Raw genomic sequence first — 25,731 nt, forward strand, 5'->3', positions numbered from 1 at the left:
ACTTACCTTCTCATCCCAAATTCACTGCAACAAAGTATAAACTGCATTTGAAAACCAGAGGCCTTGCTCATGCATTTGGAGACTTTGACTAGATCCCTAAATCCTTACTATTTAACTTAATGTAAAGTCTGGATAAGTAACTTTCTGTAAAGGCTGCTAGAAAGGCTTATCATTGAGTTAACAATTAACATCCAAACAATTTGACTCCTGGAAAGCCTATTTACTTTGATTACCTGGTTCAGGTAGTTTTCAAAATGGAATTCTTAAACATTCAAAGTGAGGGTTAGAAGGGCCTCAAGTACAGGCAAAAGCAAAGACCAGGTGCTCTCTCACTAACTGGCCAAGCAATGTTGGAAGGCGGTAAGGAGAAGGGGCTGATAGCCCAGACTCAAGCCGTTTTGTTGCCTGGTATTGTGCTGAACTCCTATAGACTCCAATGGGGATGGCACCATGTTCAAGAGGCCAAAGAAGAGACTCAGAGACATGGAGTTTTACAGAGGAGAGAGGCCAGTGGCGGTGGGCTGGGTATGAGAACCACTTGAAAAAAGCATGCAGTTTATACAGCATTATATAGCATTATATATTATTAGGCACTCCCTGTGCCTAAAACCTCCACCTGGCAACCTTCATTTAACCGAAAACAAAGGACCTCGATCTCCTGTACAGCCCTCATTCCACTGGACAGGATGGGGGCTCAGATGGTCCTTATAAGATAAGGAATAGATCCCTGATTTGGCCACTCTTGGATTTCTTAGCTCAGAATTCTGAACACACATTCAGGTGCATCTGCCATGTAGGATCATTCTCAGGATATGCACAAGTCAAGTGATCACTGTCAGGTGTGTCTAACATTACCTGGATTCAAAACCCAACCACTGCTATTTACCTGCTCTTTGATCTTGGGCAAATTACTTAACCTCTCAGTGCCTTAGTTCCACTGTTTCTAAATAGGTATATTAGGGCAATACCTCATGGAGGTGTATTAAATGAAACAATCTACATTAAAAAGCACTTAACATAGTACCTGGCACATAGTGAGTGCTCAGCAAATGTTAGTAATACTATTATGTTTTAATAAGAAGAATGGTGATTTTTCTCCACCCCCATTTGAAATGAAAATGATTGGCCATGCAGAATCAATATTGTTTTATATCCAGATTTTGTTATGTTTAATTTTCACAAATACCAACCACTATTAAAAATAAAAAATATTAACTAGACTGGTTTTTACAACTTGATCTCTATTTATACTGTATATAATCTGCAAGTGATTAGATTTCATTTTTATTACTCTTGTTAAACTACAACATGCTTCGTTATCTCTCCCTGGGTGTGGCTTACACCCAGAACTCCTGCTGGCTTTGTTCAGTATGCTTTCTGTCGTTACTTTAGTTTCAGTAATCATTGTGAATGAGACTGTGAGAAACTTGGCTTGTTCAGAAGATACTGTGCATAAGACATGAGGTAAGTCATTAATTTCTTAGCATTTTAAAGAGTTATAAGTCTTTTCAAAAATGGGGGAAGGAGGAAGGTCAACAAATGACTAGGATTTAACTCAAATGATTAAAAGGACAGGATGTTCCTCTTTTTCCCCTGGGGCCAGAGAAGGAAATGAGAACTAAATTTAATGTTATGAATTCTCATGTTCATAAATTAATGTCTTAGGTTTATGTGTCCTAGTAATTATGCCCTGCTTTGGAAAGCCTTGCTCTGAAAGTTTAGTCTGAAGGTAGAAACTCAGTATCTGGGAGGGCTTAGTAGAAACTATGAAATAAAAGTGTAGACAGTTTGCAGCAAGGTACTTAAATCATGTGTTAAACTTTCCTTCCTACCTCAGTGGTCGGACTGATGTCAAGCCATGGAGCTCTTCACTCTCTTCTGCCTCAATGAATTGTGCTGTTCAGGCTCTGCTATCATACATTTACACTTTAGTGAGAATTTAGGTTAATGTGTTACTACTCCCAGGAAGGATTTGTTTTGAAAGCTTTGCCTCTAACTATAGATAACAAGGTTTTTATTGCTATGCCATAGATTATATTTCAAGCAACTGAGGTCACTCTAAGTTAAGCAAAGCAGGAATTTATTGGAAGAATAAGGCACAGAGCTCACAGAATTGAAGAGAAAGCTGAAGAATTGGGTCTTGTAAAGACAGGAGCTAAGTGGGTTTTATGAGGTCTTTGTAGCAGTATCTAATTCTCATTTTCTCCCAGGACCTCCTTTAAGTGGAATTCTAATCTTAAGTCTTTGTGTTAGTACTCAAGATTCAAATGCTAGGAAGAGATTATCTGTTTGATTCAGCATGGGGTCAACCCCTATCTCAGAAGAGGGTGGGGTGCCAAGCTGCAGCAATGAGGTAAAAAAAGGCTCCAAAGGAATATTGGGGCACTCTTACTGGAAAAAGGAAGGAACACTGTGCAAACAAAAACATACATTTACTATAATCAACAAGTAAAGGAATTTCACAGACCTGTAAATAGAGATACTTTGGAGATATAGTCAGAGAAGGCTGTTGCTGCCCTTGAAATCCCCGCACTTAGGTAGCCATTTTTCTTCACATGATGAATCCTTCTGAAGGACCCCTTCACAATGACAGTCTATAAGTCAAATGAGACAGAAGGGACTCTAGGATTCTTTCGTTGCTTTTCTCTCAAAAGCTTTTAAATCACACCGTACGATTTGACTATATTTGGGAACGCCATTGAATTCTTAAAGCCATGCTTTGTGGTCTTTTACACAGATGCCGCTGAAATGTAGTTTCTAAGGCAAATATTTGAAAGAACACTGATACATCTAAAGTTGTAGATGTATCAGTACATCTACAAGTAGTACTTGTAGTCCACTGCACACCTACAGTGCTGGCTAAATATGCAGCTTCCAGAGTGCAACACCAGACCTACTACAGAAGAGTTTTGATGGGGAAGGGTTAAGATGGGGGCTGATGCTAAACTTTTAATGACCATCTAAATCTGGGTGGTTTTCATGTACACTTAAATTTGAGAACTACTGAACCAGTCTCAACAAATCCTAATATTTATTGGGTATATACTCTGTGACAATCAATGTTCTAGACTCTAGACTGTACTAGGGATACAACAATGAACAAGATAAAGTTCTTGCTCTTTTGAAGATTCCTATGGGGAGGAAATTAATGATAAATAAGTACGACAAAATTAATTAACAAAATAATTATAAAGTGGAGTTTGTACTCTGAAGAGAAGAAAGAGGGTAATCTCAAACTTAGCAGAAGGGCTCACTTTTATCTGTTATACTACTTCTTCTCAAGTCTTCTCTGTCTCAGGTAATGGTACTACCATCCACCAAGACACTAAGGTCAAAGGCTTTGGAGATCACTCTGGATTGAGTCCTCTCTTTCTCTCCTTTTCTGCACTCACCTCATGTACTCCATCAGCAAGTCTCCAAAATATACCCAAGATCTTTCACTTCTCTTCTCCACAGCTACCCCTACAACAAGACCCCATTTCCTCTTGTCAGGATGACTTTAATGGCTTCCTAACTAGCTTCCCAGTCTCTAGTCACATCTCTCTAGTGTTAATTCTGCACATAGCAGCCAGGAAATTCCAAAAATGCAAATGAGACTGTAGCCTTCCTTTGCTTAAAACCTTCTGAAAGTCAAACTCCTCACCGTGATCTGCCAGACCCACATGATCCGGCCCCCACCTGGCTCTCCTGTCTTGGGCCTCTTTCCCTCAGTCGCAGTGTTCGACCACCATGCCTTTCCCTCAATCCCTCAATCATACCAAACTTGTTCCTGCCTCATGACCTTTGAACTTACTTGTCTCTCCAGCTGCCGACTACAGATCATTCAGGTCTCAGCTCAAATGTCACCTCCTCAAAGACACCTTCTTCATCCATCCTAACTAAAGCAGTACCCCTCCCCCACCCTAGTCATTGTCAATGGCCTATTTTACTTTCTTCTTAGACTTTAGCATCTGAAATTACCTTATTTATTGATTTGTTTACATGTTAACATCTGTTGTTTTCCCAGTACAATAAAAGCTTCATGAGTACAGGGATTTTTGTTCATTTTGTTCACTGCTTTGTCTCTACCACCAGGAACAGTGCCTGGCACATAGCAGGAGTTCAACAAATACTGTTGCCTTAATGAGTGAAAATAACTGAGTGAATTAATGGACAGTGACTGGAAGTGGGGGGACTTAAGCAAGCTCTCAGTAAATGAAGGCTGGGTGTTTCAGGGTTTGGGGACTACGTACATTCTAAATTTGCCCTACACAAACTCTCTACTCCAGGCAAACAGATTTGTTTGCTGTTCTACCAACACACTTTATATGTTGCTGTCCATGTTCAATGAAGAGACCTAGGTTGTGCATTCATAATGAGCTTGACCCTGAGCAAAGCACTGTGGGACCTGTCTCAGAAAGCTCACATACATACACTTCCTCCTGCCACTACCATCACCTAAGGCCCTTCTCCTCCTCTTTACCCCATTAAAGTTCTGCTCTTCCTACTCACAGACATCCTCCCTGTTTTCTCCAGCAGGAATTGACCTCTATCTTCCCTGACTCCTTTTAGACTCTCTTATTCCCTGACTCTGGTATATTATACTTACAAAATACATGCCTGGGCAAATTATTTAACCTCTCTGAGCCTCAGTTTCCTCATTTGAAAAACAGGATCAATGATACTAATTTAGCAGGACTGATATCATGATTAAATGTAATATAAACTTCAAGCATAGTGCTTGGCACATAATCACTTTTTAAACTGTAGCTATAACAAATATTATTTTCCTCATTATTAATAAAACTATCATTATATCTTAATTATTAAAATAAAAATATTGATAAGGCAGTTATTTATTGAACATTCAGCATTTCCTAGGAGTTTACATTTATTATGTCATATGAAATAATTCTGCAATCTAGTTGTTTCATACATTTGTGTTTCATTTCCCAGCTAGATGTTGAGGCCATAAGCTATGTCTTAAGGTTGTTTTTTTTTTTTTTTTTTGAGACAGAGTCTCATTGTGACACCCAGGCTGGAATACAATGGTGCGATCTCGGCTCACTGCAACCTCCGCCTCCTGGGTTCAAGCGATTTTCCTGCCTCAGCCTCCCGAGTAGCTGGGATTACAGGCACGCACCATCATGCCCAGCTAATTTTTGTATTTTTAGTTGGCCAGGCTGGTCTTGAACTCCTGACCTCAGGTGATCCGCCCGCCTTGGCCTCCCAAATTGTTGGGATTACGGGCATGAGCCACTGCACCTGGCGTCTTAAGGTTTTTTTAAATAATCCTTCCACTACCAGACTAGTGTGCTGTTAATAACACATGCTCAAGAACTATCTGCTGTAAATAATAAGATGATTTATAGCTCTGAGAGTTAGTGATTTGTATTATGTCAGAATATAAGCTGGTCTGAAAAATCAGATCAATTCAGTCTGCAATTTTTTGTGTGAAAACTTGGGTTTGGATCTGTCAGCTGCTTAAATAGTGTGCTGATGCAACCTGTCCCTTCCATTCATTCGACGAGTACTTTTGAGCACCTACTATGTGCCACTCTCTGTTATGAGCAACTGGTAAAGGCTTCTAAAATAGGGAAATTATTACATTCATTTGTCAATATTTCTGTTATGTTTATAAACTCTACTTTTGCAGTTGCATACTCTTCCCAAGAAACTGGCTCATATTTTAGAATCTAAGTACTTAGAGAATGTACAGAACATACAGCATGATGAACTGTTAGGCTCTGGAGTCAGAAAGCCTGGATTTGAATCCTAGCAGTGTTAATTCTATGCTTTGATATCCTGGGCAAGTTACTTATCCTCTCCAAGGCTCAGTTCCTTAATCTGTACAATGAAGATAATAATACAGTAGTATCTACCTTTAAGGGTTATTGTAGGTATGAGATGAAATAACACATATAAGACATTCAGTACTGGTATGTTTTAAGAGCTCAAAATTTTAGCTATCATTAAATTACTAGTTCACATTACTCTACCAAACATACTAAGAACACTAGACAAGAATAATGCACCTGGAAACTCATTTTTGCACAAAGAGTGAGAGAATAAACAAATATTTAAATTCCATATGGTGTCAGGCATTAGAAGCTCTCCATATGTTACGTCATTTAATCCTCACAACAATGTCAAACAGGTATTATCTTACAGATTAAGATACTAGGGGCTGGGCATGTTGGCTCTCACCTGTAGTCCCAGCACTTTGGGAAGCCGAGGTGGGTGGGTCACTTGAGCCCAGTAGTTCAAGACCAGCCTGGGCAACATGGCAAAACCCCGTCTCTACTAAAAACACAAAAATTAGGCATAGTGGTGCACACCTGTAGTCCCAGCTACCAGGAAGGCTGAGGTGGGAGAGGATCGCTTGAGTCCGGAAGATTGAAGCTGTGGTGAGCTGAAATCATACCACTGCACTCCAGCCTGAGAGACAGAGTAAGACCCTGTCTCAAAAAAAAAAAAAATACTAGGACTCAGAGAGGTTAAATATTTTGCACACATTTATGCAGCAGAAAAGGTGTAGCCAGTTTTGTCCTTATCTGAATCTCTTTCACATAATAAAACGGGGGCCATCTGCATTTCACTCATGTCTGAGATTCTGTCTACACAGTACATGTTTCTATAGGATAGCTGTGATCAGACTGGTGGTACATGAGAATCACTTGGGGTGCTTAAAAAGTCCTCAATCCTCTTCTTTATTCAGAGATTAAAAAAAAAAAAAGTCTCAATCCAGGGCCCCATCCTAAAAGATTTAATTCAGTAAATTTGGAGTAGAGCCTATGAATCAGTATTTTAGGAAACACTCCAAATGGTTCTGTTGGAGGTAGTTCCCTGATTACTTTCTAGAAATACTGTCATAAGGAGTAAAACACCTGGTTTTAAGATCATGTAACATACTAGAGATTCGTAGCTGAAGTGTGAAGACATATGACCATGTGATGAAAAGATGTATATGCAACTAACGTATTTTAGGTTTCACATAGCAATTGCATTTTTTGCATTCATTTTAAAGTTTTTCTACATAGAAACTAGTGATTCTTGGCTGGGTGCAGTGGCTCACACCTGCAATCCCAGCACTTTGGGAGGCTGAGGTGGGCAGATCACTTGAGGCCAGGAGTTCAAGACCACCCTGGCCAACATGGTGAAACCTCGTCTCTACTAAAACTACAAAAATTAGCCAGGCATGGTGGCAGGCAACTGTAATCCCAGCTACTCAGGAGGCTGAGGCAGGAGAAACACTTGAACCCAAGAGGCAGAGGTCCCAGTAAGACTCCATCTCAAACACAAACAAACAAAAAGAAACTAATGACTCTTCTTTTTTTTTTTTTTTTTTTTGAGACAGAGTCTCGCTCTGTCACCCAGGCTGGAGTGCAGTGGCACAATCTTGGCTCACTGCAAGCTCCGCCTCCCAGGTTCACACCATTCTCCTGCCTCAGCCTCTCCAGTAGCTGGGACCACAGGCTCCCGCCCCCCACACCAGGCTAATTCTTCGTATTTTTAGTAGAGACGGGGTTTCACGGTGTTAGCCAGGATGGTCTCAATCTCCTGACCTCGTGATCTGCCCACCTCGGCCTCCCAAAGTGCTGGGATTACAGGCGTGAGCCACCGCGCCCGGCCGGAAACTAGTGACTCTTAAGTTGAGTTTATATGAGTCTTTATGTTCTACATATGAGTGGGCCTCCCATTAGGAGTTTCTTATTTGTAGCAGTTGTTTGCATATTTATTTAGCCATGATGATTTTAAGTTACCAAATAGAAAATGAATAAATGAGAATAAACACTTAAAAAAAAGAGGACCCTAAGGGTTATATTTCATTAAAGTTTCAGAAATATATCAGGCTTGATTACTTAAACAGTTGTATAAAGATCTTTCAGATATTTAGCTGAGGTTAATTCCTTTAAAATAAACCATATAGGTCACATAGTACTAATAAAATATGTTGACGAATCCTTGAGTATTGCCCTGATTATATCTCCTTGGGGAATGGAGAACTCATTAGCATGAATTCCGTGTTAGTCCTCCCTGCCTTGTTCCCCAAGTACTTTCCAGACTGGCTTGGCATAAAAGGGTGATCAAAATGTATGTAGCATGGCCAAGTTTCAAATGAATGGCTCATCTAACTCCACTGATTAAATACATAACATTACGTAGTTTGAAAAGGCTGTTGTGCTTCATTAAGTTTACTTTTCTGTCTGAGAGCTTTAAAAAGGTAAATTTTGGGGGGTGGGATAGGGAAAGGAGTCTATAAATTCTTGGCTCTTCATATTCAAATGGCATATGCATATTTCCCAACCCAAGGGAAAATCCTCAAAGCTGAGAAGTTGTTAAATTGGGAACAGTAAGGGGGTGTGTGTGTGTGTGTTCGTGTGTGTGTGTGTGTATAGAGAAAGAGGAAGAGTGTGTGTGTGTGTGTGTGTGTGTGTGTGTGTGTGTGCGCGCGCGCACATAGAGAAAGAGGAAGAGAGAAAGATAAACCTGTTTGCTTTCTGAAACAACAAGTAGTAAAACAGGTTGTTTAGGGTAAAGTCCCTTGAACTAGATAATTGATTTTAAATACGTTTGCCTATAATAATACCTTATATTTACATAGTGCTTTGAAAAGTTCAAAGCATTTTTACATTTATTATCTCATTTGAACTTCACTACAACCCTATGAAGTAGGTACAGCACGTATTACAATCCACCACCACCACCACTTAAAAGATAGCTAAACTGAGGCACAAGCATGTCGAGAAACTTGTTTAAGGTCATATAACCAGTTGGTGTTACATCTAGAACTGGAACACCAGAATTCTGAAACTGAAGCCTGTGTTTTCTTGGCAGAAAGTGCCTCTGCTACTGCTTGATCTACCCAGAGTTCCTGTTGAGATTTGTGGCTACAATTTAATTGGAGAATACAAATCAGGCATGTCTAAAGAGCTCTACAGAAAAGAGATTGTTTCTTTTAGATCATGACTGTGTTAGGAAAGGGAGGTAGAGAATGGAGTCACTTGTTTTGGACAATGCAAATTAAAAACAAACAAAAACACTTTGTAGTCAGTTTCTGGATATGTTGGGAGCAATTCATTCATTAAATCGTGTATTCATTTTTTAAAGTATCTATTAAGTGCCTTTATATAAGAGACTGTGCTGAGCACTTTGGGAAGAGGTAAAGAAATGCATTCAATTTGCGGGGAGGGGATGTGGGGGAATGCTTTGAATTATACAAATAATCACCATTTTATTCATTGTTCAATACTACCTGGTAGATGAAATAAAAAGCCCTCCTTGCAGAGAAGCAAGGAAAACAAAAACAGATGAAGGAAACTGGGCAACTAATTTCTTTTAATTCTCTCCCTGTAGGAGGCATTAAAAAAAAAATTGAGGCCGGGTGCGGTGGCTCACGCCTGTAATCCCAGCACTTTGGGAGGCCAAGACAGGCGGATCACAAGGTCAGGAGATTGAGACCATCCTGGTTAACACTGTGAAACCCTGTCTCTACTAAAAATACATAAAATTAGCTGGGTGTGGTGGCATGCGCCTGTAGTCCCAGGCTGAGGCAGGAGAATCGCTTGAACCTAGCAGGCAGAGATTGCAGTGAGTCGACTAATTTTTGTATTTTTAGTAGAGACAGGGTTTCACCATGTTGGCCAGGATGGTCTCGATCTCTTGACCTCGTGACCTGCCCGCCTCAGCCTCCCAAAGTGCTGGGATTACAGGCATGAGCCACCATGCCAGGCCAGACCCTGGGAAATTTCAATCCAACTTCCTCATTTTACAAAATAGGGAACTAAGAACCAAATAAGGTTATTTACTTGTTCAAGATCTCACAGGTACATAATTAACAAAAGCTGTGCGAAGAAAATCAATGGCAGAATATTTCCTGTATTTTTTTCTATTCATATTTTGAGATCACACCTCTTCATTAACTTATAGAGAAAAAAACATAACTGGTCAGTGCTTAAATCAAGTAATATAAAGATAAAATGTAAGGTTATAATGCAGATTCTCATGTGGACATAACACATTTTAATAGTGTAAATAGTAGATTCATATGCACTTAGAGTCAGTCAATCCACTTGTGTTTAATTTTGCTGAACTTTGAATTGCCACTGAAATAGCATTATACTGTGCTATTATCCAAAAATTATTTTATATATATTTTGTTTTTTTCTATATATAATATTGTAATTTTTTTTTTTTTTTGAGACGGAGTCTTGCTCTGTCACCCAGGCTGGAGTGCAGTGGCGCGATCTTGGCTCACTGCAAGCTCTGCCTCCCGGGTTCAAGCAATTCTCTGCCTCAGCCTCCTAAGTAGCGGGGATTACAGGCGCCTGCCACCACGCCCGGCTAATTTTTGTATTTTTAGTAGAGACGGGATTTCACCATCTTGGCCAGGCTGGTCTTGAACTCCTGACCTCGTGATCTACCCGCCTCAGCCTCCCAAAGTGCTGGGATTACAGGCGTAAGCCACCACGCCCGGTAATATTGTTATTTTTTTTATATCACATGAGCACACATTGAAATCTGTCAACAATATATTTTCTAATACTGGTATTCACTGAAGTTCCAAGTATGCTTATAGATAGGACTTGAATCCATTGCTTCTAGTCACATAAACGAGTTTTAATTCATTTTTCTTTTTATTCTTATATTAAATACTAAATAGTTTTCCTTTATGTAGTTATTATTTTAGTACGATGATTGGAAATTAAATATTAGCACAAATTACTAATCAGTTTCAAGGCATACAACTTTATTTTGCCATTACCCCGATGTTTGAAATTAGCAGGGCTCTTTAAAACTGGTGCTTCTAGCATTTCATTGACTTACACTAAAATCATTGCCTCCATTCCTCAACCACCCAGTTCATTTTAACCTTGACCTCTCACAGCTGTACTGATTTACTCAGTCCACAAAACTCCCTGATTCCACCCTCTCTGCCTCTTATGAAGCAATACTAGAGAGGAAAAACAAAACCCATTCCTTTAAGAGAGATTCCGCCTCCTCTCTTATAAGCAAGCGCCTAATGGTAATTGTAGAGTTTACTAAGTCAAACACTTTACTACTCAGCATTGAGAGAAGCTGCTGCTGCTAATGCTAATGCTGCTGCTGCTGCTGCTGCCGCCGCCGCCGCCGCTGCTGTTGGTCTGAGGCTGCAGTAGATTTCTGTGCAGCATTGCAGAATCCACACCTAGAGAACAGAAGACACAGACACGTACGTCTACTACCCTTGTTAGAAGGAAGCTTTGGATCTTCGGTGGGTAAGGAGATCTATCTATCTATTTTGTCCAGAAACTGTGAGAAAAAGAATGATCATGGAAAAGACTGTTCATCAGACATGCTTAAAATGGATTATGTAAATTTATCTTCCTTTGGTGGTGGTGGGGGTGTCTAGATTTGCGACTAGCAAAATATAGTGGGGACTATATTCTGATAGGTGCCCTTAGGATACTTTTTTTGCTATTCATAAAAAGGCTAACCTTGATGCATGCAAAGCTTTTCATTTTTTTGCTTTTTAAATGCAAGAAAATATCCAGCCACTCCCAATATCTCTCTCAAATACTGCAGATATTTTTAAATGCCAAATAAAATGTCAGGCTGAGCATTTTCTAAACAATTTTCTTCCCCAAACTAGGAAGCCTTCCCCACGATTCGTTAAGAGTATTTAAAAATAATAAGGCATTGTTGGATTTTTGAGCAAATGGGAGATCGTGGTAGACTCAAATTTCTACAGCCTTAGTCCAGTGGAGAGAGAAAACAATAAATGCATCACAGTTTGTGCCAAGACAAGATTCATTTTCCACACTTCATATGTGGGAAGAGGAAACTACATTTTAATTAGCACATTTTTAGGCAGGAGGGAGGGGATGAAGATGAGGGGGATGGCGTGAGGTATTTGAGGGGGACGAGTCTGCAGATGAGGAAAGGAAATGAAGTGGATTGTCGCCAGTGCCTTGGAAACGAAGGGAGATAAGGGTGGGGAAAGAAGTTTGTTGTGCGTGTTAGGGTGGGGTTGGCCCAAGGGACCATGAATCACTGGAATGGCGCTCGGAGGGGTGTGCTTGCAAGTGTACTGGTGCAGGAGGGACGTGCTAGTCGTGGGTGGCAGAGAAAAGTGTGCACCGCTGGGAGGTCTATTTCGAGAATAGGTTGGGGTGAGAAACATGTCTGGGCGAGAGGGGTGGGAGGCCCGGTGTCACCTGTGGATGGATCCACAGCCCTGCAATTGCGTGTTGCAAAGTTTGCCCGGCCCTGCATTCATTTTTGAAGGTTCTTGGCGATGCCTCGACTTTTCGCCTCAAAGAAGTGAGCTCTCATAAGGTTCAGAGGCCGGGAGCCAAAGCGGGAGTGAAGACTCTCGAGGGGTCCAAATGAAGCAGAAGCGAGAGCCTCTGTCCTCGTGAAGGTGAAGGTGTGAGGTGAATGTGGATGTGGAGGTGAAGCAGGAGTTGTGGGGACTAGGCGCCCGCGAAGGCAGCTGTGCTGAGAGCAAAGTCCAGGCCCCACGGGGGGTGTGCGCAGGTTGAACCTTTGCAGTGGCCTCCCCCTAAAGCCCCAGCAGCCAGCATGGGCGGCCGAGGCTGACTCAACGCGGCGGCTCAGCCTCCGGAGTAGGAGTCGGGGGCTCGCTCATTTAGGGCGGGAGACATTTCCGAGGCGCCCCTCCTCCCCTTCGCGGTCGGGTTTCTGTCGGGGTCGTTTCCCCCTCTGGCCCTCCGGGGACGCCGCGGATTCGAGCTGCACAGCCAGAGGAGAACGTTGAAGAGGCGCCAGGCAGCCGCCCCGAACCAGGCCCTCCCGGCTGCCGGGCCTGCAGGCCCCCACCGCCGCGGCTTCACGGACTTAGCGCTTGAGGGCGCGGAGGGGGCTGCGGGGGCGGGGCCAGGGCTCCCGAGGGGCGCTCGGGGCGGGGCCAGAGAGAGCTCGGGGCTGCCAGAGGCGAGGTCTTGAGGAGGCGGGGCCGGGAGGCTTCGGAGCCCAAGAGGCGGGGCCAGAGGCGTAGGGGGCTGCGAGGGGCGGACCTTGGGGGCGTGACCGGGGGGGGTGCTTGGGGACCTAGGGGCGGGGCGTTAGGGGGCGGGACCAAGGGACGCTCGAGGGGCGCTCGGCTAGTCCCGCCAGAGCGCGAGCCGCCAGCCCGTAACGGTCGCCAGTGTGAGGGGCGGGAGGGAAAGAAGAGGGGTTTAAATTAGATTTTTTAAAATACAGAGCAAGAGCTAGAGGCGTCGGCATCCCAGGTGTCGCTGCTTCCTGCTGCACAGGGCTCGGCGTACAGGTCCCTCCCTCCTCAAGCCCCCTCCCCTTCTCCCGCCTTACCCTCTGGGGTTCTGCGGCGCTTAAGAGGCGGCCGCAGCAGCGGATCCGGCGGCTGCTGCAGCCCGGGCGGCTGCGCAGAAGGAGGGAGGGGAAACACAAAGCCGGCTACGCGCTGCGAGGTAATCTTGTGAAGAGAGGACGCGTCGTCGTCCCGCCTCTCCTCCGGGCCGGGACGCGGGCACCCGCGCGGGGGCTGGCAGCGGGGACGTTACCGGGGGTCGCGCGGGGGTAGGGAGCGGCGGCTGGCGGGGCCGAGGGGACTTCTCATTGGCTGTCCCTGCGGCCTCAGGTGAACCCTTTTCCAGGGCGGGAGTGGGGACCACGGCCAGGCCAGAGGGGAGCGTACCTGCGGGGGAGGGTCCGGGGGTGGCGGTGCACGGCCTGCGGCGCCGCGGGGTGGGCCCGACGCTTCGCGCGTCCTCTGGTTTTCCCTAGGAAGGCGGGGAGTACTATAATCAGTTACTGGCTAAAGCTTAGGTGACCCCGGGGACCTTAAGCCCTGAAGGTGCGCTCCAGGGGAATGGGAGGTTCCTGCGCTTGGAAAAGGTGGAGGAAAGAGAGCGAATGTTGGTTTTAGTTGTTTTTCTCCTCATTTAAAAAAAAATTTTTTTTGTTGCAAGTTGAAAGTGTTCAGTCACCTTTCTCCTATAGTCCGCTTCCCCACCCTCCAACACAGACATACACACACACAAACACACCACCCCTACAAACGTATACATGTTAGGTTGAGCTTCCTGCTAGGGGTGACAAGCGAAGTTGGCAGCAGGTCTGCTGTGCTGGTGTTTGGGGCACGTCCAGCCTCTTTGGAGGTATGCTATTATAGCTTAGGCAAGACCACAGACAGGTAGCATAATCTGGGCCTCTTTTAAAAATGGCAAGAACGGCCTCAGGTGAACTTTTTTGTTGCAGAGATTTAATTGCAAGTAGGTGCCCGTTGAAAATGGGAGCGCAAGGAAAACCGCTAATTTCCTTGGCACATGTGCTGTTGCAATTAACCTGGTAGAGTGTTACGGAATTTAACTTAACCAAGAGGCTTTGAGGGAGGATTATATGCAAGTTTGGGGAAGGAATTGATAAGATTCTGGGGTATGGGACTAGCTACATACACGTGCGTGCACGTTTACGTTAAATTATGTAGCATTTTCGATTTAGCAGTATTAAATGGTTGCTTTTCTTGGAATGGCTCCTGACTACATAGTGCAGGGTACGTTCGAATTTTGGCTTTAGAAGACTCCTAGTGAGAGTGTTTTTAAAGATGGAAAAAATAAGAGTACAGTGCAATTTATCGTTTTTAAGTTAAATACTTGACTGTTAAAAATATTTATGTAATTAAGTTATGGGACCAGCCCATTTATAGGGTTAAGTTACTTAACCCTATAAATAACTGAAACATTATAAATGGAGCATTTGTAGAAAGTTTTTATATTGAAGTCTCCATTAGATTGTACTTGCGTTATAACTTATTTTCCTTTGCTTAAATGGAGCAGATTAATTTTATGGAAGGAGGACCAGGATAAAATAAAGGCCGCTACATTTAACTCTTCATCTTTCTGAAGAGTTCAGTCTGCTAACGCTTAAGCTGCCCAGAAGTGCTGGCATGTTGGTAATAGTTTTTAAAGAAGAAACGGGTGTATCTATTGAATGTTAAACAGAATTTGAAGGCGTTCTTGAGATAGTTGGTTATGAGACGTTCAATATGTTGCTACATTTTACATATATGATATCAGGAAATGTTTGGTGAACATTTGACATAGTTGATCATATGACACTTGGGAAATATTTTGCATGATAGAAGGATTGTATTTTCGTAATGTAAGTTTCAAGCATTGACTGAAAGGTAGAAAATTACACACTTTGCTGTCTCACCCCTTTTTTCAATATTATGCTGGGATGAATGTGAATTCTGCTCAATTATGTTTAAAGTGTAGATCTGGTCTTTGTAAAACCAGAATGTCTTTTGAGACCGAGAGAACATAACATCAGCAACAGCCCAACTCCTACACACAATCCTAAAACCTAGATACAGAGTGGTGCCCAACTTCTGAGGTTTTGAGGCTTCCTGAAGTAGGCCTATCATGTCTTGAGTGCTTTTGTCACATGTAAGCCTACAGGTGGTTAGCTGGTTAATCTCTCCCATTTCAAAGCAGTTGGTTAGCAGTACCGGCTGGCATGTATGCATGTCATCAGAGCATAAGAAGTGTTTGAGGGAAGAAATCACATAAAAGCATAGATACCTGGCTCTGAACAAACTGTGTAGCGTGTTGGGGAACAGTCACATCAGAACTTTAGCTTAACCGAGTTGCTATATGTAAAGTGCTTAGAATAGGGTTTGTACTCAGTGCTTTTTGTGTTTATCATTATCAGTATATAAAGTGACATATCTTTCTGAAGGCTGTTAGGTCATGCTACCCAGCATGTGAAGACTCAGCAAATATTTGTAATAGCCAATATTTATTTGCCTAACCTCTGTGCCAGGCACTAAGAGTTTTATATGATTTAATTTACTTAGTCCTTCCGACAACCCAGTGACTAAACAGAGGCATGGAGAGGTTAAGTATCTTCCCAAGGTGACACAGGTTGGTTCTGAACCCAGAGTCTGGCCCAAGAATGAGCCCATGTAACCACTGCCCCTTGTTGGTATTGAGCTCACTGCAAACCAGTGAGAGGTCTTCATGGTATTCCCAAGACTATCAGGTGCGCATGTCTTAACCACATCCTCTGGTATTAATACCACCAAGTTGTGCTTAAATCTAAAGAGTGGTGGTTAATCTGCATTAAATACAGTCACCTTTTGACGTTGAAAGAGTATACTCTTTTGATACACAACATATGTTTAGGGTGCTAGAGTTTGTGCTAGAGTGTACTAGCTTTCTAATTACTAAAGATACTAAAGTCTTTTTTTTTTTTTTTTTTTTTTTTTTTTTTTGAAGCTTACCAGCTATGTAGGGCCCCAGGTGGCCCAGAGGGCACTGATTCCCCTTGGAGATTCCAGTTCTGCAGTAAATCAGTAAAGCTTACCTTTCTGATTACCAACATCATATCAACCTGAGATAAATTTTAACTTAAGTTTGTTCTAAATACCACCTGAATTGCTTCCTAAAATGAACCCTAAATGCAAAGATGTAACTTGTGGCTTATACTTTGTCGTTCACATTCCTCAAGGAACTATGTGTTGCTGCTTCACCATTGTAGTTGATATGTCAAACAAATTATAAACTAAATTAGGAGCTGTTTTAAGTAATGTTTAGAATTATTGTAGATAGATGAAATGTCCTTTGACAACTTAGTGCAATGTAATGTTAGGAAAAAATGTTTAAAAACAAGCATGCGTTGAATTGAGAAAGTGCAAGTTTTATTGAAGACACAGGTTACTAATCTGTTTCTCACACTAAACACTGTTTTTGTTATAATTAGTGCGTTTCAGATTCCTTTGAAAATTATTAAATATGTAGAGTTTGAATTTTTAAAACAACTTTAAATATCGAGTGCTATTCTTTCTTTTAAACATAGACCTATTTGAAGTTATTTAAACCCAATTTAAAATTAATTGGACAGTCATAGACTGTCATGTCATTGAGATTCAAAGTGAGTGCCTTAATACTTTGTCTTCTTTGTTAATACTCTATGGTTTGAACTCCGGGTCCATGCCGGAGTGTTTATAGGTGAGATTGTTATGAGGTCTTTCAGGTTCTGCCAGAGATTCAATTCTCTTGGCCAAATGCCAAGACAGTCTCAAATTTTTACTGTAATTTTTTACTGTAATGGGTTGTATATATCAAGAATCCTCTAAAACATACAGGTTAGAAGTCTTTAATTGGCTATTGCTTGAAAGAAAAAGTCTGTTATCCCTTAGATGAATATAATTATTTTTTATTCTTGTGGTAGCTAATTATGGATGTGTGTGTGTATGTATGTGTATGTCAAACCATGCTACTTGAGGGATTCTCTTCCTTTTAGGTAAAGTTAAAAATTATTCACCTGGTGTATTAATGTAATATTTATTGAGTACCAACAGTATGCATAGGGTAATACCTTTATGTGGGAAAAAAAGTGTTGGAGAAAAAAGGTTTGTGGATCTTTTATTTCATGTGTATTTTAATGTTGCTGAATATCTGCACCTGTCTCAAAGTTCAAAATTGAATTGCACAGTCGAAAACATGTTAAATGTTAAGAAAGTACTGTTTAACTTAAAGTCTTAGATGGTAGCACAGATAATGAGAATCAGAGCCCCTTGTTTCCTTAAACTGTTTTTGGTTGAGTATGTTTGAAAAGCTGCATTAACAATCCCTTTCAGGCTTCTAGGACGTTACTTAACTGCATTGAAGGAATAAATTTAGAGTATCCTAGAAACCTTAAAGAATGAATGCGGCTTTCAGAGTTGTCTAGCATAATCCAAATAGTAGTAGCGTGATCACCAAAAGGTATAAAATGGATGAAACCTATCTTTGATTTTAAAAGGCTTACTGTTCTTGTAAGTTTGTTTCTTCAAGATAATATCGCTTAGTTTTAACTCCGTTAAAAGCTGAACCGTTACTGTACAAGATGTATAGGCCTTGGCATATGTTTATGTCGTTTTTTTTTTTCTTTTTTTGTATTTTTGAGACAGCTCTCACTGTGTTGCCCAGGCTGGTCTCGAACTCCTGGGCTCAAGCTATCCTCGCACCTCAGCCTCCCAGGTACCTGGGACTACAGGCATGAGCCACAGGCCTGGTTTATATCTTTAAGGTAAGATTAGATCTAAATGGAGCCTTTACTTGAAGTCAGACTGATCTGCATCAGCACCATATGTTATGTTTACTTTTTTTTTTTCTTTCAATGAAAATGGGCCTGAGGAGATTGGTTTGTACGCAGTACGTTAACTGGCATTTAAGATGACTACCTCTTCAAACAAGGCTACGGTTTTTTTGGTTTTTTAGGGTTTTGTTTTGTTTTGAGACGGAGTGTCTCTCTGTCATCCAGGCAGGAGGGCAGTGGCGTGATCTTGGCACACCGCAACCTCTGCCTTCTGGGTTCAAGCGATTCTTCTGTCTCAGCCTCCTGAGTAGCTGGGATTACAGGTGCCTGCTACCACTACCGGCTCATTTTTGTATTTTTAGTAGAGATGGGGTTTTGCCATGTTGGCCAGGCTGGTCTTGAACTCCTGACCTCAAGTGTTCCTCCCCGCTCGGCTGCTCAAAGTGCTGTGGTTACAAGCGTGAGCCACTGCACTCGGCCAAGGCTAAGGTTTTAATCTAGGGTTATGAAACTCATTTTTTTCTGCAGTGGGCGTATGCAATTTCCATAGGATAAACATTTCCCTGAACCAGCTAGTGGGTAAAAACACTTCTGAGAAATTTAAGGACAGTAACATAATGTCTTTAAAACCAGTGTGTCAAGAAGTATACTATATTAGTGAAACAATAAAATAACAGTGATCACAGATACATTAAGGCAAGCAATGGATTAAGCAGGATAACCTAACTCCAAGTAATATACACGAAATTATTTTTTTAAGCTTCCATACCTCTTTAAATTTATTCTTGTGATTTCTTTCTTTCTCCTCCCTCACCAAGGGAAGTGCTCACCTTTTCAGATGGAATGGAAGAGGAGAGTGCTGATGTGAGTGACTCAGTCTGTTTAACTCTGCCTCCATGGTTGTTTGTTGGTTACCTGCTAGAGGAGGTGGAACTCAAACAATGTAAAAGCAATCAGGTTGGAGAAGTGCTGAGTTTTTAGTGTCATGGGAACTTGGTGTATGTCTTTGTCACCATTAGCAGTGTTTCTGTGTAGTTCTTCCACAGTGGCTCAGCTCATCCTGAGCCCTTAAGGACAGCATTTCCGTTTTCCTTTTCCATACAACATTCTCATCCTATCATCTTTTGATTTGCTAGAATGACTAAATAAATGCTAGAGCAGAAAGATGGGTTTACTCATCCTCCTGGAGAAGATAGTTAGGCTTACTTGGTATATCTAAGGAAGTATATTTCGAAGTCAAGGCCTCCCCAGGGACTTCTAAGAACACTCCACTTTTACGCCCTAGGAAGTTAGAGTGAGCAACTGTTAGCTGCATCGTGACTTCTGTTCTCATTTGTCCTAATACATGACAAAAAAATTCTAAAAGGTCAGCCTTTTAATGTCTAAGGAAGTGGTTGGAAAAGGGCAGTGGTCAGAGCTCAAATGGAGTTGTGATTGGGCATAAGTGCCTTGGATGAGTGGAATGCTTCATTGCCTGAGCTGCACAAATGGGAGGTAGAAAGGAATTTGCAATGAAGTTGATGCATTGTTCGCATTCCTTATTTCCACAGCCAACTTTTTAAAGGTAAAAACAGTGTACCTCTTACCTTGCCTTTCTTTTACAGTTTATTTATTTATTTATTTATTTTTGAGACAGTTTTTTACTCTTGTTGCCCAGGCTGGAGTGCAATGGCGTGATTCTCAGCTCACCGCAACATCTGCCTCCCGGGCTCAAGGGATTCTCCTGACTCAGCTTTCCTGAGTATCTGGGATTACAGGCATACGCCACCATGCCCAGCTAATTTTGTATTTTTAGTAGAGATGGGGTTTCTCCATGTTGGTCAGGCTGGTCTCGAACTCCCGACCTCAGGTGATCCACCCGCCTCAGCCTCCCAAAGTGCTGGGATTACAGGCGTGAGCCACCGCGTCCAGCCTTCTTTTACAGTTTTTATTGTCAGAGTTGAGTTCACTTTCCTAAGGGAAGGTAGAATTTTTTTTTGAGATGGAGTCTCGCACTGTTACCAGGCTGGAGGGCAGTGGCGTGATCTCGGCTCAGTGCAACCTCCGACTCCCTGGTACAAGTGATTCTGCTGCCTAAGCTTCCCGCGTAGCTGGGTTTACAGGCATGGGCCACTACGCCCGGCTAATTTTTTATATTTTTAGTAGGGATGGGGTTTCAGCATGTTGGCCAGGATGGGAAGGTAGAATTTTTAAGGTGAATTCTATCTGATTGCTTGAAATTTTAGCTTTAAATTGGAGATTGCACTAAAAGGAATTTTTTTCTTTCTTCACAACTGTCTGCTTGTTAAATTTCGAATAAAGATTTTCAAAATAGAAGTGTGACAAACCTTACTCAACATTTAATAATTGGGAGCTATTATTTATTAAAGTACATGTTATCAATGAATTAGAAATTCATTGCTTTAAAAATACTTGTTTTTTGAAAAACTAGATCTACACTGATTTTCATATTAGAATGTTTGATTTTTTTTTTTTTTTTTTTTTGAGATGGAGTCTTGCTGTGTCGCCCAGGCTGGAGTGTAGTGGCCTGATCTCGGCTCACTGCAAGCTCCGCCTCCCGGGTTCATGCCATTCTCCTGCCTCAGCCTCCCAAGCAGCTGGAACTACAAGCGCCCGCCACCACACTCGGCTAATTTTTTGTGTTTTTAGTGGAGACAGGGTTTTACCATGTTAGCCAGGATGGTCTCGATCTCCTGACCTCGTGATCCACCCGCCTCGGCCTCCCAAAGTTCTGGGATTACAGACGTGAGCCACTGCGCCTGGCAGAATGTTTGATTTTTTTGTTTTAAGTGGACGTCAAATTTATTTTCAGTTAAAAATGCTGAAAGTAATACATTTTTACTTCATCTGTCATAGTGAATGTTGATAATGATAAAATCGTATTTCTCTAAGCACTTTGCCGTAACTAAATACCTTAGTAAAACATGCGATAGACAAGGGTCCGGTCACTAGCCACAGAAAGGCTGTCACTGTTATAGCAGAATGTAATAGGGAAGGAACATTTTATGCCTGAATAAGAAGGGTGTATTTGCTTGAGATAGTAATAACCTCTGAGAAGCTGATTAATTGGTAGTCACTTAAGTTAGATGATTTTATATTGTTTGATGTCTTATAATCTAAACATCCCTGTGCTCTTTTAGAATGTCTGCCTTGACCAGTCAGCATTTCAGGAGGGATTGTGACTATCAGTTAAGTGCTTTGAAGAGAGAACCCCTGCTTTGTGTCACACCTGAATGTAACAGAACATACTTCTTGGGGCTGTTTGGGCTCAAAGGGAAGGGTGCCATCTACTGAATGGCCAACATCAAGTTGAGCAGCTCCTGTTTTCCTTACAGAATTCAGCCAGTTCCTGGAGAAACCAGGCCCAGCTTCACTTGGAGGATTTGACAGGATCTTAGTACCAAGTGGAATTGTTGCCTGCTTAATTTTAATTATGCTTCCCAGCAGGAGGCCTAAACACATGATGAAGAACTAAATCAGTACTTGTTGGAATGCATGGGAAAAGAGAAACCTGAAGAAGTTGTTGGGTCTTATATTAAAAACAGCCGAGTAGTGGTGAAATTAAATTAAGTGGTAAAGAAAATTATTTTAATGAGAGCAGTCTTTCAATAGCAGGTCTGGTTGGTTATTGATGGCTCCTGCAGACAATAATGATGTTAAAATCTGCTTGGGCTTAGAATCAGCAAACAAATCATTTGCCTAACTGGAGGTAAGGGTTTTAAGAATACTTGAATACTTCGATTGTTTTTTTCTCCTGCCCTTTTTGTCTCATTTTGTAAGGCAACAATTCCTACTTGAGTGAATTCACTGTTTCAAAGTAGATTTTGTTGTTGTTTTGTTGTATGGTAGTGGTTTCCTGGTTTTTGTTTGTTTTTTCTTTCCCTATTTTCCAAAAACTTACTGTGGTAGCAGCCATGGGTAGAACTGGAGGTAGTAGAACTAGTTACAGGTCAGTGGAGGTTTAAGGTATCTGGAATAGGCTTGTCAAAGCCAGACAAGAAGGAATTTTGAAAATATGAATTCAAAGGAAGCTTTGAAATTGTTGCTATAAAAATACACTTGATTGTTATATATTTATATATATTATATGTAATTACTTAATTAGTAACCATTTTTATTAGCCTTTAAAACCTGCCAAGGATCATTTTAAGCACTTCGCATAAATTATCCAAAGTTTAGTGAAGTAACTTGCCCAAGATCATACCGTTAACAAAGGGCAGAGCCAAGATTTGAGGTCAGGGCTAATACCCTTAAGCACTATGCTATACTGCTGATTTATTTATGTTTATTTTTGTTGGTGACTGCACAGAAGAGTTGAACCAAGATTAGAATGATAATTTCTGCCTTGGCTGGAAAATACTGATGCTGGGGTTCTTGGTTTCTGTTGTTGTTTTTAGGAGAGTGGTAACATGGGTAAATAGGATTGAGATTTCACTAGAATCAGGACGTATACATGAGATGAACTTCCAAATGTTTTCTATTTGATTTCGTCTATGTTAACTTTTGTTCCTTCTGCTATATTTAAAACCGCAAGAAAAGTTTACTGAAACATGAAGTGAATTGTTTCACCCTGGGGCATGTGCTTAAAATATACCCTTCATGGGAAGAGTTACTGAAGAGTTTTTGGCTGGGTTTATTTTTTGTAGGGGAGTGGGGATTTGTTTTTTATATATATAATAGATATATATTTAGTTTGCTTCCTTCTAAATATTTTTATGTGGTAGTACTTTTCAATATGGCAATAATAATCCATGTCCACACTACAATAAAATTAAACCATGTGCCATCCTGAGATCCTAGGGGAAACCAACTTTTTGTGCGTACCAAGTACGTTCTGTATACTGAATAAGTACCATACCTTACGTGTATGTACTAAAACTTCATTGAATCCATGTATTTTTTAAATTAAGAGATATTTAATACCTGACTACTATTATGAGTAATGGTCTTGTTTGTTAACACATTTTGAGCATAAAAGGTATCTTGTTTAAAAAGGTTGGGGATCATTGTTTTGGTATAACCAAAAGCTTCTAAAATTACAGTTAAATGATGGTTGTGCTGTGTATTCTTAACCCAGTCACGCTTAGGGCTTCTGGCCCTTCTCCTTTATCTGTAAGGAATTATACTTTAATATGTGTCTTCCAGAAAATCCCCATAAGCTATGAGATACATCACTCCTTGAGACTCAGACTTTCCCAGTCAAACATGGGAATGGTCAGCAATAACTAAGACAACAATGCAAAATATGTTACTTGCCAGTGTGTGTGATGAATTCCAGATGACAGATATAGAAAACAAATGCCACAGGTCAACTGGTCAAGAGAAGAGATGGAGTGGGCTGGGCACAGTGGCTCAACGCCTGTAATCCCAACACTTTGGGAGGCTGAGGTGGGTGGATCGCCAGAGGTCAGGAGTTCGAGACCAGCATGGTCAACATGGTGAAACCCGTCTCTACTAAAAATACAAAAATTAGCCAGGTGTGGTGGCAGGCGTGTGTAATCCCAGCTACTTGGGAGGCTGAGGTAGGAGAATCGCTTGAACCTGGGAGGCGGAGGTTGCAGTGAGCTGAGATCATGCCATTGCACTCCAGCCTGGGTGACAAGTGAGACTTTGTCTGAAAAAAAAAAAAAAAAGAAAAGAGATGGAGTGGTCAGAAAAGCCCTCATGCGAAAGAAGAACAAGGGTGGACCTTGAAGGAGGAGTTAAGATTTCATTAAGTGGAGAAGATGGAAAGGATTTTGGCCAAAATTACTGTTCGTGAAAATGATTCTTTTTGTATAGCATGATGGGAGATAGTTTATAATAGTGGTTCACAGTATCTTGCCACTATAAGGCATTTAACGGCTACAGTGAAGACTTATTTGTAGCAGTGCCAAGGACTGGCCTCCCTAGGAAATACATTAGAATATGGCAGGAGTGAAGGGAGGGGATGGAGGTGGCGGTGGTGGTCACATGTAGACTTTTTTAACAGTGCTCCCTCTTAACTCCATATGAAAATTACTGGTTTTATAGGAATATCCTTATACATCTGTTTTGAAGGCGGTAATGCTTAGGAAAGTTAGTATTAATAGAAAGACTTTAGGAATCCTCATCATTCCCAGCGCTGGACAAGGAAAGCCTCATTTTGGGGAAGAGATGTACGATTTCAAAAATCTATATTTATCCATCATTTACTTTGTTTGCCTAATGCTAGAGCATATTCTGTCAATATCTGTTACATAACTTTTAAATCTAATATGTGGATGATGGATGGATGGATGGAGTTGATACGAGATATGACCATTTCACTTAAAATTTTTGTAAAATAACATTGTCCGTTTTCAGATTTTAGATTTGTTCCAAAGTGTCTCAGTTCGCTCACTCAGATTTGTCATGTTTATCCCTTACTATTTGAAAAATTCTTACTGTAACTCTATTCAAGACATTTTGAGCAAGTAACTTTCTGTTTGCTTTTTTTTTTTTTTTTTTTGAGACAGAGTCTTGCTCTGTTGCCCAGGCTGGAGTGCAGTGGCGCCATCTCGGCTCACTGCAACCTCCACCTCCTGGGTTCACGCCATTCTCCTGCCTCAGCCTCCTGAGTAGCTGGGCACCTGACACCACGCCCAGCTAATTTTTTGTATTTTTAGTGGAGACGGGGTTTCACCGTGTTAGCCAGGGTGGTCTCCATCTCCTGACCTTGTGATCCGCCCACCTCGGCCTCCCAAAGTGCTGGGATTACAGGCGTGAGCCACTGTGCCCAGCTAGTTTTCTTTTATATAAAATATGTGAGCCATTGGGATAAAGCATTTTTTTAAGATTCATCTGTGCTTGAAGGTGCTGTAATTATGCTTCTGAAGAAGCTGAATTCACCAGTTTGTAGGTTTACTTGGAGAGTGGCCAAGAAACCTATGATTGTACTGTGTGAAGATTCTGGGAATGGGGCTAATAGAAGATGAAGACCATGAAGGTCCTTGGCTCTATGTATATGTGGCATTTAAGAGAAGGACATCATTACCCCAGGAGCTTGTCAACTCCCAGAGTTTGTTTCAGCTCTTCGGAAGCTAAGAGCCTTTGGCAAAGGACAGATTCTTTCCAAAATACGTGAAATGAGCAAGGATAGCAACTTTTCCTAAAGCAAACTGTAGAAACATTGTGGTATCTTTTCCCATAAATGCTTTCCACTCTCATCTGAACTTTATTAGGTGTAGTAATATTAGTTCCTCATACATATTTGTGACCTGTTTAGCCCTTATTTTTTTTGAGCAGCTCGCTGCATCCTTTATTCATTTATTCATTCAACAAATATTTATTGAGCAATTATTATGTGTCAGGTTCCGTTCTTAGTGCTGGGAATTTGGCAGTAAGCAAAACAGACAAGTCCTCCTGCCCTAATGCAGTTTATATTCTTGGAAGTCAATAGAAATAAAGTATATGTTATGTTAGTGATAAATGTTATGGAGCAATATAGAGCAGGGAAGGGAAACTAAGGGAGTGTTTGGGGGTAATTGCAGACTTAAATAGAGCAGCCAGGAAAAGTCCTCACAGAGAAGGTGACCTTGAAGACGATGAGAGAGCATGCATGTGGATGTCTGCGGGGAAGAACATTGCAGGCAGAGGAAACAAGCCAAAGGCCCTGAGGCCCAAGCATAACTGGCATGGATGAAGCAGAACATGGTGGGGGTAATGGGAAGCCACTGGATAACTTCAAACAGAAGTGTGGCACAG

At 41.5% G+C, this 25,731-nt stretch overlaps 1 protein-coding gene and 1 long non-coding RNA gene across 22 annotated transcripts in view; one reads left to right on the forward strand and one right to left on the reverse strand.

Moving 5' to 3' along the window:
- Positions 1-10,708: 10,708 nt before the first annotated feature.
- On the reverse strand, positions 10,709-13,500 carry LOC129048347 (uncharacterized). Its single transcript, XR_008510617.1, has 2 exons — positions 13,294-13,500; positions 10,709-11,167 (listed from the first exon to the last, which is right to left on the reverse strand). It is a non-coding gene; the product is annotated as an uncharacterized LOC129048347 (long non-coding RNA).
- Positions 10,845-25,731, forward strand: part of ADD3 (adducin 3) — a 134,152-nt gene continuing 119,265 nt past the window's right edge. For 2 of the 21 annotated variants that reach the window (XM_054521388.2, XM_009245785.4), the window contains exon 1: positions 11,100-11,237. The gene's annotated coding sequence lies outside the window, so the exon portion shown is untranslated. 21 annotated transcript variants of the gene reach the window in all.

The sequence above is a fragment of the Pongo abelii genome, chromosome 8 (assembly GCF_028885655.2).
Source record: "Pongo abelii isolate AG06213 chromosome 8, NHGRI_mPonAbe1-v2.0_pri, whole genome shotgun sequence".
Taxonomy (NCBI): domain Eukaryota; kingdom Metazoa; phylum Chordata; class Mammalia; order Primates; family Hominidae; genus Pongo; species Pongo abelii.